Below are 21931 nucleotides of genomic sequence, written 5' to 3' on the forward strand. Positions count from 1 at the left end.
GATAACTGAGGTGACAAATAACTCTTATTCGTATACAAAAAGAGTACAGCAGTACTGTATAATATTTTCTAAGCATGAAATGCTTAGTATTTTTCGTGAAATAAAAAAATAAATAGGTGTGTGTGTGTGTGTTTTCTTTTAGCAAAGCCACATCGGGTTACCTGCTGTGTTCACTGAAACAAAGTAGGAGAAAAATCAATGTATATGTATCGTTAGTAGTTATTAATATATATAATTTTACGTTCGAATGAACCAGTAAATTTAAGTTTGAAAACTATTGAAATTATTTATATTACGATGAATTAAGAATATCAGATAAACTTCAGTTTGAATCTGTTATAAAATATATACTTTCATGAGGCTGAAATTGCATTAACATATCAGTTGTATACACCCAATTGCTAAACGAGTTTTCGGCCATAATCCCACGATAGACAGACATTTATTACATTTATGTTTAGAAATTTGAGAACAGTTAGACATTTACTTGAATTACCTTTACTTTTACTGCTATATAAAGCTTAACTTTGCTGGTTATCAATCTTTAAGTTAAGAAACTGTATAAAATTGAGAAAGGTGTCTGAAAAATGCTACTTTTAGAAATTGTATGGAAAGTAAAATAGATTTTAATTAATAACTTTTATCTTTGCAAATATGCGAGGAAAATAATTTGAGAAAGTGCGTACAATGGATTACGTTTAATAAAGAGCTTCGTTTTTATAAGTGCAGAAAACGTAAATGACCAACAACTAACTGTGTGAAACGTGAAATAGGTAATAAGATGTTAATTTCTTTCCCCCACTGCATGGTAGTGAAATATAAGCCCAACATAATATATTTCTATAACTACATAAAATCGCAAAGATTGACAGGCAACTTTACATTTGAAGGTTACAACGGATTAGTAAAGCAAGCTTTAAATCTTTATTTCAAGAATTTCATTAGAATTAAGATAAAAGGTTTCGGATAACAACGATAATTTGTTTTTAATAGAGCAATCAAATGTGTCTATAGAAGGGAATGAAACACCAACTTTCAGCGTTGTAAGTCGGTAAACTTACCACTGTTTTTCTGGGGTATAACAATATTTACGAAATTTATAAAGTCGACATGAACCATATCAATATAGAAGTAATCGATAATGTTTGCTTAAATAACTACACAAAAAATAAGTAAAAGTGATCATAATGTGTACTTAACTACCTATGGAAACGAATAAAGGTGGCCAATAGTATTTATTTTAAGAACTACAGTGAAGTAAAAGTGACCAGTAATTCTTGCTTTAAGAACTATTCCAAGATAAAAGTGTACAGTAGCGCTTATTTTAATAACTATCATATATCAAAAATACCAGTGACCAAGAGAACGTATTTTAGGAATTACATAAATATAAAGGTATCATTTGATGGACGTTTCAAAAACTACGTAAAACTGATGTGAAAGAAGCCAATAATTTTATCCTATAAAAACTAAGATGGAAATGTTTAGGTTAATAAACGTACGAAAATAAAAATAAAAATGATCGTTAATGTTTATTTTAATGACAGGATAAAAGTGACAAAATAATTATTTTGAAAAGTATATAAATAACTGTTCTTTGTAATTACATAACAGTAACTACAACTTAACAAGTAAAATAAACATGACCAATAATTAATGTTTGCGTAAAGGACAGCGAGAAAAATAATAAATGAATAACAAACAACGTTAAAATCCAAAAAACATTTCTATATGTTTCGACTTTTACAATGTCTTCATCAGGAGTGAACGTTTAACTATAATTTATTTAGTATTAAATAAAATGTTTTATCTTATAAATAATACCTAAATACAGAAAGATAAAAATGAAATTTAAGGTTTCCATAAACGACTACGTGAAAGTACGATAAAAATTATTATTAATGGTAACATAAACAACTACATGAAAGTAAGATACGAATGATTATTAATGTTAACACAAACAACTACATGAAAGTAAAATAAAAATTATTGTTAATTTTAAGAAAACAATTATGTGAATCTTTGTGTAAAGAAAGTTCGATAAACACTAATACCCGACTTTTTGAAGTGAAAAAATATTTTTAGAAATTGAAAGTGTTCGAATTTGTGCACCAAAAAGCGAGTAAATAAGGTAGGATTGGACATGGTGTAATAAAACTTTCTCTGTGCAACATCACAAAGTAGCGTACCCAGAATCTTTCTATCCTGTTTAGAGTAAGCCAGGTGGACCAAAGGATAAATCGTTTATATTTACCATCGTGAAGTGATTTCCATATTTTTTGGGTTTAAAATTGTTAATTTATTATCATCTATACGATTGCTATTTACGTTCCTGATGTACGGTGAAGGTTAATAAATGTTTCGAAGGACATGGGCCTGAATGATTTTGTAACAAGATAGAGCTGACAACACCTCATTCCATACCATTGACAATTATTTTTAAATCTTTCTGTTTCTCAATGGATTTCTGAATCACCTGCTATATAACAGGTAGTTATATGGAAACCAAACTTCTATTCTTATTTTCAGCGACAAGTTGTCAATTACAAAATTAAAAGAAGTTGTCAAGTTTTGGACTAGGTCATGGATTGGTAGTTAGGGCGCTCGATTCGTTATTTGCGGCTCGAGAGTTCTCGTCACCAAACACGTCCACCTTTTCAGCCATGGGGCGTTTTAATGTTACAGTTAATTCCACTATTCGTTGGTGAAAGAGTAGCCTAAGAGTTGGCGGTGAGTGGTACTGACATAGTTGCCTTTCTTCTAGTCTATCACTTCTAAACTATGGATTGCTAGCGCAGATAGCCTTCGAGTGATTTTGAGCGAAATTCATCGAATAAATAAACAAAAATTTTGGGATACGAAGAGATATTTCATTTCCTACTAGATGTAAAGAATGACGCTAGGCAGGTATTATTCACGTATCAAACTAATTAAGGTACTTCCTAGTTTCGTCATCAAAGATCTCTTTGTGTAAGTAAAGTTTTCACATGTTATAGTAGCATGGACACAAAATTTGCATAAGATATTTTTGATAGATATGAAGAAAATCACGGCAACGACTAACTTCTAAAACTGTTGACAGCATTGAGCTGGAACCTTATTACTTAAAGTTTAGCCATATAACATAAAGCGTCTTTAGAAAATTTTTTTTCATTCAAACAATCCATGCCAACTAATTTCAGAATGACGTCAAACGACTATTTGGTTTCGAAATGTTTCCAAATTCGCTTGAAGAGTTTTTTTTCCTTCTGGAATCTAGCTGAGCGAGTTGACTTGTATAAAGGTTTGTTGGTAGGTCTTAGTTCGAACTGGTTATGGCAATGATATTTTTTTCTATTTAATAAATATTACATATATATAGACAGAAATATTTTATGATTTATGTTAGTATTTAAGTTGTGTGGTTAATTTAGGGCTGATAGGAAAAAATCTCAGTTCATGATACTAATATGCATTTGGAATAACTAACTTTTCAAATACAGTAACACCTACAGACTAATATTTGTGCGTGACCTTTATTATATAACTAACTCACCAATACTAGTACGTCACATGTATGTGACATAAAACATTAAAATACTAATACATGTTCTTATCTAAAACGACTGGTACAGAATTAAAGTTTGTCAGAGACCTAAACATGTAATAATTCCATCTAATAACTTTATTATTTCTTCTGTTGACTACAAACATCAGCAACCAGGCTGCAAAAGACAACTTTTTAAATTTTACTTTCGAACATTAACTTCGAATTATAATGTAAGATTTTAATGACAATTTACAAGCCACCAAAACAAGGTAATATACGTGAACTTACTTTACCTCACATGGGGTTTTAATTTAACAATTTATGTGTTAGGCCTGCCTCAAGTTCGTGATACTTATTTACTCAAACCATCACAGGCTTGGCATGGCCAAGTGGGTTAAGGCACTCGACTCGTAATCTAAGGGTCGCGAGTTCGAATCCCCGTCGCACAAAACATGCTTGCCATTTCAGCCGTGTGGGCGTTATAATGTGACGGTCAATCCCACTATTCGTTGGTAAAAGAGTAGCCCAAGAGTTGTCGGTGGGTGGTGATGACTAGCTGCCTCTAGTCTTACACTGCTAAATTAGGGACGGCTAGCGCAGATAGCCTTCGAGTAGCTTTGCGCGAAATTAAAAAAAGACAAAACAAACAAACCATCGCAAGTCACACCCAAAACTGTTACTGCACAGAGAATACCTATTTTAACAGTTTGGCAAAATGTTAAAAGTTTACAATTCTATTGACCTTATACTAGTTATTTTCAATTCTCGTCTACCTTTGAAGTAATTATTGTTATATATAATTGTTATATATTGTAATATATAAAACTTAAAACTACATAAGCCAGAGCTTACGCTTTTAAAAGTGAACGTATTACGTAAAATAAATCATACGAACCACATACTAAGTTCAGAAATTCTCACGTGCATTATTTTACATCACATTAAAAGTTTACACATTTAAATCTTTAAATACTACGAAAATGAGTTATTTCAAACTTGAAAATCTATTATGTTTCAGCTTTACTAACACAACACATGAATATCAGTTAGATAACACAAATAAAACTTAATTAAATAATTTCAAAGAACATAACTTTTATTTGTTGAGGGTGAGTTAGTGAGTACACACTGCTTAACAGTTTATAAAGGGTGTATATTTAGGGAGCCTTACACAATAAAAAAGGATATTTAAGATTTCAAATATGCTGAAAACTGCTTTAAATTATTAAACTGGAATGACCACTTAAAGTTTATCACAGTTATAGCTTCCGAATGTTATAGTATACTAAGTGTAGCAAACCAACAATATTATTGTGAAAACTGTCTCTTGGCGCGTTGCTATATAAATTTTAGGCAAGGTTCTTGAATGTTCAGTTGGCAATAACACTGGCAATCACTAGTATTTTACATACACACACAGTACATTGTTGATTCTTACGCTATAATCTTCTACAACTTCATAGAATAGGCGAGACACTCGCAATACACATTTGACAATATAAGTTACTTGCATTTCTAAATATATATTTAACTAAAACAAACATAGATATTAAACTAAATATATAATAGTAAATCCGTTACAAAACTCACTGCCCCAAAGTGTGGTGCGTGTTGTTGCAACAATAGGTAAATATATTCTCTAATTTATAACCTGGGAAGGATAACCTTCGAACAAAATGGAATTTTATTCTATCATTAAATAATTCTGTTTTTAGGCCTGAATAACCTGGTAGTTAGGGTGCTCGACTCGCTACCTGCGGGTTGTGAGATCGAAACTCTTCCCCGAATATTCTTGCTCTTTCAGCCGCGGAGACGTTATAATGTGATGGTAAACCACATTATTCGTTGGTAAAGAGAAGCTCAAAAGTTGGGAGTGGATAATATCGACTAGGTTCTTTCTCTCAAGCTTATAACTCAAAATTAGGGACGTTTTGCGAAAACGGCACTCGAGTAGATTTGCTTAATATTTAACACACACACAAACAATCTTTAGTGTTTGGAAGCAGCATCCAAAATGATTAGTGCTTGTTGAGTATAATTAGCTGGGGAGTACAGTTAACTATCTTTTAGTGACATTTTTCTGAACCCTTTATATTTTCTGAATAACATTACAACCTTAAGAAGAAACGTTTGTGCTCTTTTAAAAAGGACAATCTATAAAAACTATATACTTATAGCTTATGCTTTCTGTACTTGATAACTCGTAAAATTCTTGTCTGGTTGAAACTAAAATTTAAAGAAATACATAATTACTCCCAAAGACAATGAATAATATTGGATTTCTTGAAAGCTAAAAAGGCAATCGATTATACTTGAAATGCGAAACTCATAGTTTTTTTTTTTTGTAGACAACATTATTTGTCAAGTATCTACTTATATTAGTTTACATGTTCTGGAAACAGAAGCAGTTTTCCAAATAATAAAACGTACTTATAAAAAGAATAACCACATTTATTAATAAGATCTATGCTTAATGAATTCGTTTAATAAAAGTGCGCTACGTTCACTTTCTAACTGATGACATGACAGCAGCTACATCAGCTAATGACCTGCATCAATGTAAGTTTCATTAGTGTGGTATAATGCTATAAATGTAATGGTGGGAGGGGAAGGAGTGTCAATCGGTAACCACGTGCGTACATTTGTTCGAAATAATGATTGATTGAATTTGGTATCTATAAACAAACATCTGTTTTTAACCCGGAGAAGGACTTCTGTTATTATTACAACGGAAGTCTTATCATTCTACATGCATAGACCAATGATTCCAGGGAAACTTCGCTAACATGTGGGTACTTGAATAGGTAAGAACTGGTAATTAATACAAATACATGATGGAAGCCCGGACCTCACACAATAGATCGAGTCTACCATGATTATTATAAACGTCTTTTCACCTGTTGCAGCACCTGCGAGTTACAAGTAGTTTAATAGAGAGAATAATATACATTAAAGTGAAGAACGAGTGATATGCTGGTCAGTTTTTCATATTCATGAAGCCTTATATTTCCTTGCATATACCTTTATAGTTAATTCAGTAAAGAAAGGAAAAACAGCTTTTTGGTCGGGCTTGGCTTAATGGTTATAACACTCGGACTAAGGCTGTGGGAGTTAATTATTCGAGATCCATTGTAGCCAAACAGTGCACCACACTTTGCAGCCGTGGATGTTCTATAAGAGTAACGGCCAAATCAAGCTACACAAACAGACAAGAACAACCCAACAGTTGGAGGTGGGCGCTGTTTCCCTCTATTCTCTAAGTTCAAAATTAATGATAGTTTTGTGCAGATGTACATCTTTGTACGAAAATTACAAACAAAACAACCCAACAACAAAGAATAATGCTTGTATATCATATTTTAATTGCCTCAAATTCCCTACATTTAGCATTATGATTAATAACTTGTTTCTGTACAACTAACAAAAATATTTTCTTTGAACAAGTAATCTTACGTACAACATCCTACAGTTAGAACTAATTTTCGATACGATCATTCTTGTATTTAAAATGTCGTTTTGTTTTTCTTGTTCCTTTTTATACTTTTACCTTATATTAGTTTTCCTCAACTCAACTGTTATCCCCCAGTTTTCACTGTCTGTTATTTTATTATCTATCAGTTTTATTAATATAATATTTTTATATTCATCTTGTTTTTGTATTGTCGCAGTAATACTTTGTTCACGATTATTAATTTCTTTCTTTGCTTTTTCTTTTTAGAATTTTTTGTCCAATCCTTAGATTTTTTCCTACGGTGACTCTGAAGTACTTTTATATCATTATTTTTACCCTAAGCAATTTTAGCACATTTATTTTCTGTCATGTGATGTATATAACCTTATAAGGTTCGGTCCATCTTACTTTGAACAGCTTCGCTTAAGTTTTCCCGCGCTTTCTACCTAAACATTTTCTTTTATATATAGCTTTCTTAATATCTTCCAGAGGCCTAGACATAAACGTTCTATCTTTCTTATTTCTATTACTTACTTTTCATAGTTTTTTTTTTCTCCGTTTGTTGTTGTTCAGTGTTTTGGTTAATTTAGTTTGCTTATTTTTATAATTTCACTCAGCTTTCTATTAACGAAATATCTCTTGACTGTTTTTAAAATTGCTTTTGTCCAGATTTCATATTCTATGCAAGTTATCCCTTAATGTAATTAGGTTTTAACTTACTTTTATACAATTTATATAGGATTTATACTTTATTATTGTTACTTGACATATTGCTTTAGAAACTTTCGATTCTCTACACTCGAACCATTAGTCATAAAAGTTTAGTTCTAATTTATCTTTTAAAGCTTTATAAACATTTTGTTATTTATGTACCATTTTCTTTCTCTCTTTAACCACATTTCTTTGCTATTGCTTTTGAGCTGCAACAAGTTAACTTTTTTAACTTCAGATTTTTGACTTGCTGTATTTTTAGATCTCATACAACTTTTTGTTGGTATCTTTTAATAATTTCTTGCTGTATTTATGTTCTTCTTACCCTCCATAGAACTCCTGTTGTTTTTTTCGCCTACCCTATCATCCCAATTATTGTTCTCACTTTCCATAACCCTTTGATTATAATTCTTTAAACCTTCCTTATTTTCACTTTGACTTTTCCCATTTAGCTTGGATTTCTTAACCTGCATTATAAAAAAAAATTCTGGCTCTTTTTTATGCTTTATCTGATAATATTCTTTTTTAGCCTAGTGTTTTTAATCATATACGTATCTTTACTCTGTTATCAGGCTTTGGATATCAATTTTTTAATTACAGGTAACTGAAGATGTTTCTTCACCATGCATATCTCTTTTGTCCGTGTTTTCCTTAATTTTTTAAATCTTAAGTTCTGCTTTATTTTTATTTTACTCTGCAGATTAAACGTCAGTCTGAATCCTTTTAGTTTTTATTCTAATTTCACGAAAAACAGTGCAATATTATTTACTGTTAGAGTTCGTGTCGTGCAGTATTTATGAATTTTGTTTCTTTTAAAGTCGTATAGCGATGCAGACTGCTCGTACTTTCTTATAAAATTAATTTAGTTGTTATAAACATGTTCATATTCAGTCGAATATCTCAAAACTACAAAATTAGATTATTATTAATAAAATATATTTATTACAGTTATTACTTTATTGTACTATTTTGCTATTTCTAAATCTATTTGTTTCATCTAAATAGTGTTTTTAATTGTGGTGCATTTTTACTTGGAATTGCTGACCAACAGCAATAAAGAGTAAATAGCCAATATCACTTCACCAAGAACAATTTCAACTAGTTGTAAAGAGTCCAATCTTTCATTAAGTAAAGAATTGTAAAGGCTTAATGCATAACTCGCTTCATATAATAACAGTTCTACATGGAAGTGAAACTTATTACGTAATACAATATGAGTAAACTTACTTGGTGGAGAAATCTATCCACTGACCGAATTCTTGTCGAGATAATGTTTGTTGCCAGAGGGGGTGCTGGCTTTTATGTAGTTTGCTCTCACCAGTGGCAGTTGATCGTCCAACTGTTGTCCAAGCTTTCTGCCTTGGTCCAAGTGCTCCTTGGACTACATTCTCTGTATTAAATATTTACACACCACCCCGCATTCTGCAATTCGTCCACAGCCTGCCAGCGTGTATGCAATAACGTCGCTTTCCACCCACGCGCTCTCGCACGAGGCGAATGTCGACGGCTTTTGGTTTGACGTATTTCAAGCTCGGCGCGCCCATTTCGAGAAGTCAAATATTTATGCTTCACGTTTTTAACAGATGTTGGCGCTACTGATCTAAATTAGATTTTTATGACCTTTTCTCTATTCTCATGAAGGCAATCATAAGTAGAATTACAGTTTTTCACGAAGTATTGAAAAACACAACAAAGGACTCGGTAAAAAAGAAGCTCTTTAGGGCTTTAGCTATTGCCGAAAGAAGAACGTTTTACAGATCGCTGGGTCGTTTGTTTAAAATTAATACTAGTTTTGTTTCATTTTCAAATGTTGAATTTTAGGAGTTGACTAAACACACTTCATCATTTTAAACGCTAACTTCTTGGAAATGCAGAATGATGTTTATATAAATGTATAATGTTTGTGTTTTGTTATAGCAAAGCCACATCGAGCTATCTGTTGTGTCCACCTAGGGGAATCAAACCCTTGATTTTAACGATGTAAATCCGAAGACTTACCGCTGTCCCAGCAGGGGACATAAATGTATAAAGCCTGTGGAAAACTTGTGTTTGTAAGCAGTTTTAATGGTTACAGAGGTGCTATGTAAATCATATACTGTGTTGTGCCCTAAAAGTGAAGTTTAAAAGGAGAATAGTTTAGCCATGGGATTTGTTTGGAAATTTAGCACAAAACTACACGAGGGTTATCTGCGCTAGCCATCCCTAATTTAGCAGTACAAGACTAGAGGGAAGACAGCTTCTCATCACTACCCATCGTCAACCCATGGGCTACTCTTTTACCAACGAATAATGGGATTTATCATCACATTATAGTGCCCCCACGAGCATGTTTGGTGGGACGGGAATGTGAACCTGCTACCCTCAGGTTACAAGTCGAGAGCCATAACCATCTGTCCATGCCGGGTCCTATCCAAAGGCAAGATTATCACGATTCCGTTAAACAAATTTTCATATCTTATGATAAAGTATAAAACTGTAAGTCTTAAAAACATGATATTTTCGAAATTTGTGTTAAGAAAAATCATGAAAGTCTAAAAAGGAACATGATGAAAAATAAACCTGCTTATAAAGGCGCCTTTCTATTAGAATTAGATATTCGAAACACAGATTAAGTTGAACTTATTTTTATATGTACGATTGTGTTCTGATGATATCACGGATAAGGAAACTACTTGCTTCACTTCCTTTGCTGCTAAGTGATTGTATTTATTACTTAGAGCTTTAGCAAATAAAACGTAATTAGTGCAAAGCAGAAATAAGTCTGGTAGTCATAACATCTAATAATTATTTAACTCTACAAAAAGAAACTGTATATATTAGATACGACATATGTGAGGCCATATGCTCTGACTTCTATAATTTTTCAGTACCATTTACTATGAATGACTATATTAGCTTCTAGTAGTATCAGCTTTTACAACTACAATTTTCAATATAATATACTCTCACTAACGAAGTTACCAATATCATTTGTTCTGACTACTAAACTTTCCAGTATCATTAGCTTTGACTACTAAATTTTACAGCATTATTTGCTTTGACTTCAAGAATTTGTTGCAATATTTGTATAAGTTATATAAGACATTCCCATAGCATGGCTAATATAAATAACTGATGTGCAGTTAACTGTAGCTAATTTAATACATCTGTCTTACTAAGAGTATTTAATGGTAACAATAGGAAAATATTAAAAAAAAAGAGGTAAAAATATATTTATTCGTCAGTTGGGTACTATCGTTGTTATCAGAGTTTTCTATCATTATCTCAGTGATATCTCACGAGTTCGGCTAACTAAGGAATATTTATGTTTGCTTTGATTCCTTTTACGGAACTGGCAATGGAAAATAATGGTCGTTCTCAAACTTACTGATTTCTCTTTTCTTTCACTTTCTTACAACGTTTTGAGAATATGCTGTAAATGGTAATTGCTTTTACGACATATCCATTTAACCGACGCATACCTCAGACACCTGAGGAATGAAAGAGAGTATTCATATTATTTCGTATGAAAACATACTGGTCAAGTTTCTGGACGCAACACTGTTCAAACTGGCATTAGAAAGCCATTTTAATTTTGCAGTACGTAGATTATGGAAAGTCAGGAGGGCGAATAGGTGCGCTTTGTACATAATAACCTTACGGTATAGTATATTGCAATGGAAACTACGATAAAAAGTTATTGTCAAGAACGCGGTCCTGAGATAGAATGTGGCCGACATGACCCTTAATGTCGTGGTGAGATTTCAAAATCGTTTTAATATAATTTACCCATCTCTCCATAACTTCTCCGAAGCCGATGGTTTTGAATAGATAGTTTTTCGTAGAAGAGAACTAAAATGTTTTCTTACTTCTATAGCCTCTCAAAAGAGTCTAATTCATATAAGCATATAAATAGCCTTGCTCTGCTGATGGAAATGTTTCCTTCGCTTCTATGAACTTAAACTAAAGCTACACTCTGTGAATTCAAGCACGATTTTCAAATTATATTAAACAGTTTAGATATACCATAGAAATGCAGTTAAGGACAGTATCAACTAATGACATTTTTTAACTAGACTTGTTAAATTCAATAAAACATAAAATTCTTAGTACACTGAGCACCCACTATATTAACGAATATTTTTTCGTGCACGGCTCAATCCTGGTTTTGTATCTGTACACTTTCGAAGCCCAGCTATTGGAAAAACTAGGAATATTAAGTTATTTCAGCATTATTATTGCTTGCGAAATAACAAAAAATGCATATGATATATTGATTTTAATGTTTGTATAATACTGTATTATTGGTTATTATGAAAGATAAAAAAAATTACTGACAAACAAAGGAGGAAGGCCCTCTTTTCCCTATAACTCTAGCTAAGATAGCTGAAACATTGTGCTAGAAATCCTATCTAAAAAAAAAAAAAAAGTATAGCATTTTGGAATTATTTTCAAATACGATGTTATGGGGAAAATAGACAATATGTGCATTTGGAAAACCAAAAACACAAAGTTGCGCCATCTATTTTTCAGTATCACAGTTATGTGAAATAAATGAATTAGGCCTCACGCCAATTAATTTAAATTTTTGTGTTTGTAATAATTTAGAGCCTACTGGCTTGTCGTTAAGTCCGAAGTCTCCCACCCCAACGAAGCAGGTTTCGATGCTCGTGGTGGGTGAAGGTTACATAACCAATTATATAGTGTTGCGTTTGATAACAAAATAATTTCGTTCTATGATCTAAAAACTTAAAAACAATAAGAAGTGAAAATCGTCCCTTAAAATTAGTTACACTTAACTTTATCATTGTTTATAACGATTTAGAATTTTTTTTATTTTAACTTCCTTGCTCTGTAAGCAAAGAGTAACTTTTTCATTGAAAATCTGACTTCATCATCTTCCTGTTATTTTTTAAAAACATGCATTTCCTTATGCATTTTAAATAATTTTAACTCCTGACAATGTTCCAGTGGTTATTCGTTCTGATGCTGAAATCGGTGGATGTGAATGTGATCTAGCTGAAGTGATGGATCTCGTGATAAATATGTTGGAAGGAGACAATCTTAAGACAAAAAGACTTACAAGAACAGTATCCTAAAACATCTTTTAAACATCATTATGTTCTAGATAAGAGTGAGCAGAACTTGTGTAATGTTTGAAATATAATCTACATACAGGTTGTTCGGAAGGTCACTGTTCAGTTTTGAAAGCAGCGATAACAGCATTCATTCAGTCTATTTCAAGCCAGCAACTGATAGCAGTGTTTAAAAACAAAATAAGAAGGATCCAAGCCTGTATTGATGCCAACGGAGTTCACTTTCAACATTGTTTATAATTGTCATTCATATTTACCTCCTGTATTCTATATTGAATATATAAGCGCACAGTGACTTTCCGAACACCCTGCATAAATAATGCGTTTGCTTTTGTTAGTTCAGAACGTTTTTTGCAATCAGACGATATAAATCGAATCGCATGTTGTTAAAAAGGTCTTTATTCAAATCGCCCGGATTGTATATTGGTTTATTTCCATTCGGAATCAGTTTACCAATTTTTTGCTTTGCAAAACTTCTGTTTGTTTTTGTTTAAATTTCGCACAAAGCTACTCGAGGACTATCTGTGCTAGCCGTCTCTAAGTTAGTAGTGTAAGACAAGAGGGAAAGCAGCTAGTCATCACCACCCACCGCCAACTCTTGGGCTACTCGTTTACCAAGAACGAATAGTGGGATTGACCGTCACATTACAACGCCCCCACAGCTGGGAGGGCGAGCATGTTTGGCGCGACGGGGATGCGAACCCGCGATCCTCAGAGTACGAGTCGCACGCCTTAACACGCTTGGCCATGCCGGGTCTCCAAAACTTCTTAATGCAACAAGTAGTATGCTACAAGATGGCACAGTGTTGTTATCATCATGTGACGACTGGATTTCGATTTCAACTTTAGTATTTATTTGCAAAGTATTTCACACAAACAGCACTAAACCTGCTCGTAATTTCTAAAACAAGAAAATGGACACTACACTAAATATAATTGCTATGGGCTTTCTCGATTTATTTAGATCTAAAATATGCACGTGCAATTTGTTCAAAAACATATGCTTGTCACTTTGTGAACACGCATTCAGACGTTTTTGCGTATTTAGCTACGTTTGCTTTCACTTCATATTTACATCTACTTTACTTTATCGTAACTTAGCTTCAGTTCGTTTCATAGAATGCTATAAATATCTCTTAGCTACTTTTCTCTTTATTACAGGTTTTATTCGTAGTTTTTGTAAGTTGATTTGTTTAATCTCGTAAAACAGTATTTTACACTGAATGTTCATAACCGTTTCATACTCTGTACATCATTATAAATTCTATTACTTTACGTTTTTGTTTACTTTCCGTGTAGTTTTATTAAATAAACTTACGTCTACATAAGTGTGACCGCGTAAAATATTTTCAAATAGACCAGGATCTACCCATCTATCATATAATGTATTCAAGAAAACGTAGCTTAAATGTCGTGGGTAAAAATGATAGAATATGGAAAGTCTAAGCGAAAACATGAATACTGCCACCAGTGTTTTATGGGTTGCGGCTAGTAAACATTTGATATACAAAGTTTAATATTTAAAAAAGCAGAAACTATTTATTAAAGCCTTCAAAGACAGCGTAAATCTGAATAAACGTTATATCTTAATTGTTATTTTCTATCTCTCTTTACTTTTTTTTCAGCTCTTAGACTTCAGGACATCTTCCAGTTTCGTTTCCATGAAGTGTTAACGAAACGAGGAGTGCAATCTCTTATTTGTGTTCTTTTGTACTTTCACACATTTGTTCGTCTAAAAGATCAAAAGATGGCAATAGTGTGTGTTTTTTTTATAGCAAAGCCACATCGAGCTATCTGCTGAGGCCACCGAGGGGAATCGAACCCCTGATTTTAGCGTTGTAAATCCGTAGACTTACCGGTGACATGGCAATAAATCTTATTTAGATACGCTCTTAAAAACTCAACCAATAAGTTCTCCAAACTTATTTATTTGAAAACATAGTGGAGTTATACATATACTTTTAGACATATTTTAATCATAAAAAAGGAAATATTTTCATTTCTACTTTTTAACTTATTATTAATAATCCTCCATGAAAGTGTATTTTATTTGTTTGTTTAGAATTTTTGAAGAAACTATCTTTTCATAACTACCACTCATTTTGTTTGAACAATTGAATGTAGCTTTGTGCTTAATTTTAAATAAAAAACAAAAAACAAACCTCTTCCGGCTCCCATAAAAGTGAATAAAAATCACAATTGCATAATTTTATGAAGGTTTTCACACAGCTCGTTGATGTCAATTTGAAACTTCATTGTGATAATGAATACACAAAATTAGTAAAATGATCACTGTCTCGGTGAAAATTTTAAGGCAAAAAATATGTATCCTTCTGTGAATATAAATTATCTGCTATTGAACTGTAATAAGAAAACAGCGAATACTCAAATAAGTGTGAGCTTATCTTTAAAAGTAATAACGGACACTTGGCAAGGCAGAATTAATTTGAAGGAAGTAATCGGATGTAGGATAAGACTGTTATGTTGTAAAAGGCAGCAAGTGAATATTTACTTTTTGATTATATTTATTAAAGGAAGTACATTTTTATGATACTTGATGTTTCGTTGATTTGAAAGAAAAATGAACAAGGAGATAATTCGAAATGCTTATGTGTGGTTTTGTAAATCATTTTAACGTTTATCAGGAAACTCGTAACAAAGAAACAAACTACATGCTAATGGTAAAACTAATGGGAACGAAATGTTGGACAGAAGCTTGATTTACAAGTAAAGGACAAACACTATAGACAAGAATTCATTTACTGTTTGTTTGTTTTTGAATTTCGCGCAAAGCTACACGAGGGTTATCTGCACTAGCCGTCCCTAATTTAGCAGTGTAAGACTAGAGGGAGGGCATCAAGTCATCATCACCCACCGTCAACTCTTGGGCTACTCTTTTACCAACGAATAGTGGGATTGACCGTACATTATAACGCCCCCACGGTTGAAAAGGCAAGCATGTTTGGTGCGGCGGGAATGCGCACCCGCGACCCTCAGATTACGAGTTGCAAGCCTTAACCACCTGGCCATGCCGGGCCTACATTTACTGAGAGCTCAGTAAATGAGAGATAAACTATAATTATTTCTTTTTTCTTTACTGTAAAATGTTGTTAAGACGAATAAAATGTTCCTTGTCTCTCTGGTTAAAGTTACAAGCAGTAAATGACGAAACACGACGCCTCTTCTCTCGAAAAAGAAAGCGGAATGGCTTGATACAAAAGTCTAATCTTTTAGGTTTAGATACTTACAGTAGTGCAGACAAATTGAATACCAAATGTTTTATCATACTAGTAAGCTATACGATAATATGAGTTTAGTTATTTATTTTGTTACTATCTTACGAGACCGAATCATTAATTACTTTATATTCTGGGTCTGTTATTCTGAGAAGGACTGTATGTGAGATAGGGGACTCTCATTGAAACGGGTAATCGCTTGTCTAATGCTTCGTTCAAAACTTTGATTATTTAACTACTTGAACTGTTTTAAGAATCCAAGTCTTGTTGACTTCTGTGACTAAATATAAGTCTTTATGACGACAATAAAAAGAAAAAGTCACTAATTAATAATTAGATTTGAATGATTTTTAGTCCATCAACTATGACAACGATTACTATGTATGTTAACAACAGTTAAGTATGGTTCACAGTAAAAAGTAATATTTAAAAATAGAGAAAAACTATTATTAATAGTCACTACAATTGTTAATAACGTCTCTTCTATACATTTATATATTTTGATTTATAAAAGAATCTCAGAATATTTAGGAAATCCTATGGTAAAAACCCTCAGAGTGTTTAAGTAACTGTTATAAAACATGTTAAGATATCAGAACGTTTAGTAACAATTAATAAACCTGTAGTAAAAGTTTTATGATGTTTAGATAAATGATTAGGTAAACCAACTCTAAAACGTGTACAAAAAATCTGATAATTTTTAAGTAACTCCGTTATAAAAAAACTATGTTAAAAACCTCTCGCTTAAATTAGTTAGAGTTATTTATCATGGTTGCCCCAATTTTCCTTACGTTTATACATTGAATCAAAATCACATTTATATAAGCACATATCGTATCATTAATTTCAAAATACTGTCATGGTGCCCTATGCAATATCTTAATTATGTGGAAAGAAGCCAGCAAGGAGATAGCATATGGTATCGGTGTGTGCTCGTAGAGATCAGTTTAACAGTACTTCACATATAAACGTTGATGAAAACAATGTTTAACGCTATATATTGAGTTTTGTTGTTATGCAACGGCCGAAAAAGCAGAGAGTTTGCGTGACAGTTTTACGTGTTGCTTGTTGGACTCTTTGTCAAATTGCTGCAGACTTCAAATGCTCCCAAACACTGTCCAGTACACCCTAGATCGTAAGACTGTGACAGATATATTTGAAAATAGGAAAGTAAGAGACAGAACATCTAAACTCAATGATACTGATGTTAAGTATCTTCGTTTATGCAGCCTTTGGAACAGAAGGAAAACTGTTACTGTTCTCAAGCACGAGACAAACGACCATGCACCAAGTGACAGAAAAGTGTCCAGATTTACAGTATCAAGAAGACTCAAAAAGAATGGAATATTTGGTTATGGAGGAGTTTTAAAAACTTTTATTTTGATCTCCAAATATTGTCAAGTGACTGAAATTTACTGAAAAGTACAAAACTGTTCTGTTGATGAATGGAAAATGCTGATATGGACGAAATAGTCTAAGTTTGAAATATTTGGTTCAAAGCATAGTATGTACGTCCAACGGAACAAAGGTGAAATATACTTATTTCAATGTATGGCACCTACCATGAAGCATGAGGAAAACAGTATGATAGTTTATGTGTCATTTTCTACTGAGACGACAGGAGATATTCGGAAAAAAATAGATGGAATACTTATCAATCATGTAGCCTCCCAGTGACACATGTTATGTTTTTGGACTTAAAACCCTAGAAACGTGGTTTCGATGCTTGTGGTGAACAGAGCACAGGTCGTTCATTGTGTAGCTTTGTATTTAATTCCAGTCAAACAAACCGTCGTGGCAGACCCAGTGGTTTGCATATTATTGGTGAAGGATTCTACTACTAACAAGATAATGACCTCAAACACTCACCCAATCTATGTAGAAATTACTTAGCTAATAAAAAACCCAGTGCAGTCATTCAAATGAAGCAATGTCCCCACAGAGCCCCGATCTCAAAAGAATTGAGCAGTTCTGAGATTTGATAGAATGAAAAACTTGACAAATTAAAAGTTACTTCCAAAAAACTTTGTGGAAGTGTGTTAGAGACATTTGGAACATAATCACAAAAGACACTTTAATTAAATATGTTGTAAGAATGCCTGAAAAGCTGTCTGCAGTTATTAAAGTTCAAAGGGGAGACAAAATATTAACTGTTTGCTAAACTCGAGCATTTTTTACTGAGTTTCTATTGAATTAAATATGTAGATTAATACATCTTTGATGTTTCACCTATTATTTACCTTCTATTGGTCTTTGAAAGTCGCCTGAAATCTAATTTTTGACTTTGTCTTAACACTTTTGCATAGTACTGTACTTCGATTTGCTTACAAGTCATTATGACATAGATAAATAAAAAATAATATTTTATAATCAAACGTACATATAAATATCGTCAGGTGGTTACCGTTAGGTTAAGAATGCTTATAATTATGAGACTGCGATCAAATTTTCCCATTACTCTGACCATGTTTAACTTATTTCAAGATTCAATTTAGCTCTTATTAGTTTTCTCTTATAAATAACTTACAATTTGACGCTATGTAGAATTTAAAAATGTATAATGATGAGAAACTGCATTATTTTGACATAATTCCATCAGATTAACATAGGTAGGCACATCACGTTATCTTATGGGGAGTAAACAATTATTTAAATATTCTTTCTTTTTTGTTTTGTCTTGGAAGAAACATTAACAACAGCATTACATAATATTATGTCGCGACAAACTCGATTAATCCAATGAACCGTGTATAATGCATGTCAGTATGTTGTACTAGGCATTTGATTACGTGGATATCAAGGACACTAATGAGATCATGCAAATGTAATTACACGAAATTAAAGGAAATTAAAATTATCAGTGGTACATAACTCAGACTAGTATATTTTGGAAAAAGCAAAACCAGGTTTGAAAAAACAGTTTAACTAAACGAAGAAATTCTAAATATACCCCTCGCTGTGACGGATCAATTGTTTTATTATTTCAAACCACAAGATCACAGTAATGCACATTTCTTTCTATACTTGTCTATTTATCAATAACAAAGTTTAAAGATATTTCTAAAATAGTGCATTTATTTTAGCTAACATAGAACGTAAACTGATGTGACGTTTTCATTATTTACCAATTAAAATTTGTTTTCGTTTTGTATTCTCTGCTTCTAAAAGGAACACGTTATTTCGTAACGTAAAGCAGTTGTCAAGCTTGTAAGATAGCAGAGAGAATCGGGAATTAAGTAAATATACTTAAAAATTTCAAAGTTAAGGACATAAGGCCACGAAACAACTTCAATTAACATAATAATTAACTCCAACTTAAAATAATGAAGCTATTTTTACTATTTATAAAGCGATTTTAAAATTAATGTTCGTCATCACATATCATAATAAAGACAAAAACAAACTATCTCTGAGAAAAACTGCCTGAGAAAAAATCAACACAACTAAAATAACTTTATCAGTTTTATCTCGACGACTTAGTCTAAATCTTATCTTATTCGTACGAAAATAAAAGATAAATATGCATTGTTAAATATTCTTTTTCAGAGGATTTGATATTTCGATTCATATTGTTAAAAGTTATACACAAAAAAGTTTCTCTTCATCTTCCAAATCTTACTAAGTACCTATAATATCCATATTATGTTTTACATTTGAAATATATAATGTTACTAGTTTCAAACAGGGGTAATCTTAAAACTGACTTGTCGTAAGGTAAACATATCACAGGAGGTACGCAGAAAACTACAAGTTCTATTCAGAAAAATCCGGATATAAAAATGTTTCTTTTTTTTTGTTTAATCAAAATAATTTTGTTTTTTTCAATACCAAGAAAAAACTTGCGGCCAAATGTGCATCTTTATTGCAGCAGAACGTTTGTTGCTATCTCTTCCTGCAACTTAAACCTGACTGTCGTGCAGTGTATGTATGATATTTAAAGTACATACAGTAAAACTTGTCAGGAGCCGAGTGAAATTTCCGGCTTAAACAGGTTTTCTGGCTTAGACAGTGAACACGCATTTCCTTAATTATATATAACTTTTAAGCGAAACGTTATACTTGCTTGACTCAAGGGAAGTAAGATGTTTGTGAGTAAAGTTATTATACTGTTTATGCTATATTTATTAGAATAAGAACAAAATTAAACATTCAAAACGTACATAAGTACACCCAATCTTAAACTTTATTTGAAGAAAGTGTCCAATTTCTACTGTTTCGTTTTTTAATGGCTTTCACATGCGGTTAAAAGAGAATGCCAATTCTACGGCCTTGTCATGAAGTTCATTTTCCTCCTTCATTTTTGCATACAATTTAATAGCGTTAATATAACTTAACACAAGCGATGAAGTAGGTTTGTTTGTTTTTTGAATTTCGCACAAAGCTACTCCAGGGATATCTGTGCTAGCCGTCCCTAATTTAGCAGTGTAAGACTAGAGGGAAGGCAGCTAGTCATCACCACCCACCGCCAACTCTTGGGCTACTCTTTTACCAACGAATAGTGGGATTGATAGTCACATTATAACGCTCCCACGGCTGAAGGGGCGAGCATGTTTGGCGCGACGGCGATGCAAACCCGCGACCCTCAGATTACGAGTCGCATGCCTTAACACGCTAGGCCATGCCGGGCTCGTGCGATGAAGTAGGAATTTGAATTTCCTCACTACCTTTTCCATTTTGTTCATCTTCTGAATCTCTCACACTGTTACCATCTTGTGATTCTATTATAGATTTTAAATCAATTTCATCAGTTTCTCTTAAAACATTCTTGTCAACGTTCACAAAATCATCTGCATCAATCTTTTCAATCGTAGTTTGGAATTCACTAGAATCGTCACAACATACAGTTACGACAGAAAGTGTTCGTACCTCTGCGTCCCTAGTAGTTTTTTGCTCATAATTTAAAAAGTATCACGATTAGGTTAATAGACGTGTGGTATATTATAAATATTATACTAACACACATATTTATACATTTTTATGTAAATTAAACGACAAATAAACTGTTTATAAACAAATAACCAAAAATAGGAGGAGCAGAAAGTGTTCGTACATTTCAGGATGTGTGAAAAAAACTGATATTCCTGTAAAAAGTTTGTTTAGTTTGGCAAGTAAACTACATTTTACCATTCTAGAACTATACACTGGGTTCATAATTATTGGAATTTAGCCAGCAAAAAATTTACTTCTGGCAATTTAGCGCGGTCTCCGTCATTATCTGCTTGGTCATCATGGCGAACAGGAAACAACTGTCTAGTGATTTAAGAATCGAATTATTGTAAAATACAAGTTTTGTGTGTCTTTTTCCGGTATTGATACACAACTTAATGTGCTGAAATCTACTGTTCAAAGCATAATTGCCAAGTTTAAGCTGACAGGATTAACTGCTAACCTCCCTCAATATTTTCCGTAAGAAAGGGGAAAGAAATCTTCCAAAGAACACCGTCCCTACAGTTAAACACGGAGGCGGCTCGATCATGTCATGGGGTTCCTTCAACTCTTTTGGTGTAGGCAGCCTTCACCGCGTCAACGAAATCATTAAAAGAGAAGTGTACGTTGATGTATTAGGCACTTATATCAAGAATGATGCTCGGAACTTGTGGCTTGGGCGTCGTTGGATCTTCCAGCACGACAATGACTCTAAGCACACATCGAAATATGTGCAATCCTGGTTGCAGAGGAACCATATAAGAGTTCTGGAGTGGCCATCGCAGTCACCTGATCTCAACCCAATTTAAAACGTTTGGCCTGATTTGAAGACCAGGGTTCATCAGTGTCATCCGAAAAACTTGCAAGATTTAGAGACCTCCTGTAAAGAAGAATGGAAGAAAATATCAGTCGAGTACTGTCAAACGATCATGGAGGGCTATGAGAAGAGACTGCGCCAAGTAATTTACCTGAAAGATTACACAACTGACCATTAAAGTAGAAG

At 32.8% G+C, this 21931-nt stretch overlaps 1 protein-coding gene across 2 annotated transcripts in view; it reads right to left on the reverse strand.

Moving 5' to 3' along the window:
* LOC143237362 (uncharacterized) overlaps positions 1-21931 on the reverse strand; it is a 99557-nt gene that overhangs the window by 46725 nt on the left and 30901 nt on the right. The window contains exon 1 of one of the 2 annotated variants that reach the window (XM_076476525.1): positions 8919-9176. The exons of the other annotated variant lie outside the window; for it this stretch is intronic. The gene's annotated coding sequence lies outside the window, so the exon portion shown is untranslated. Of the gene's footprint in view, positions 1-8918; positions 9177-21931 lie in introns of those variants that run through there. 2 annotated transcript variants of the gene reach the window in all.

Source organism: Tachypleus tridentatus, chromosome 13 (assembly GCF_004210375.1).
Source record: "Tachypleus tridentatus isolate NWPU-2018 chromosome 13, ASM421037v1, whole genome shotgun sequence".
In the NCBI taxonomy this organism is placed as follows: Eukaryota; Metazoa; Arthropoda; class Merostomata; order Xiphosura; family Limulidae; genus Tachypleus; species Tachypleus tridentatus.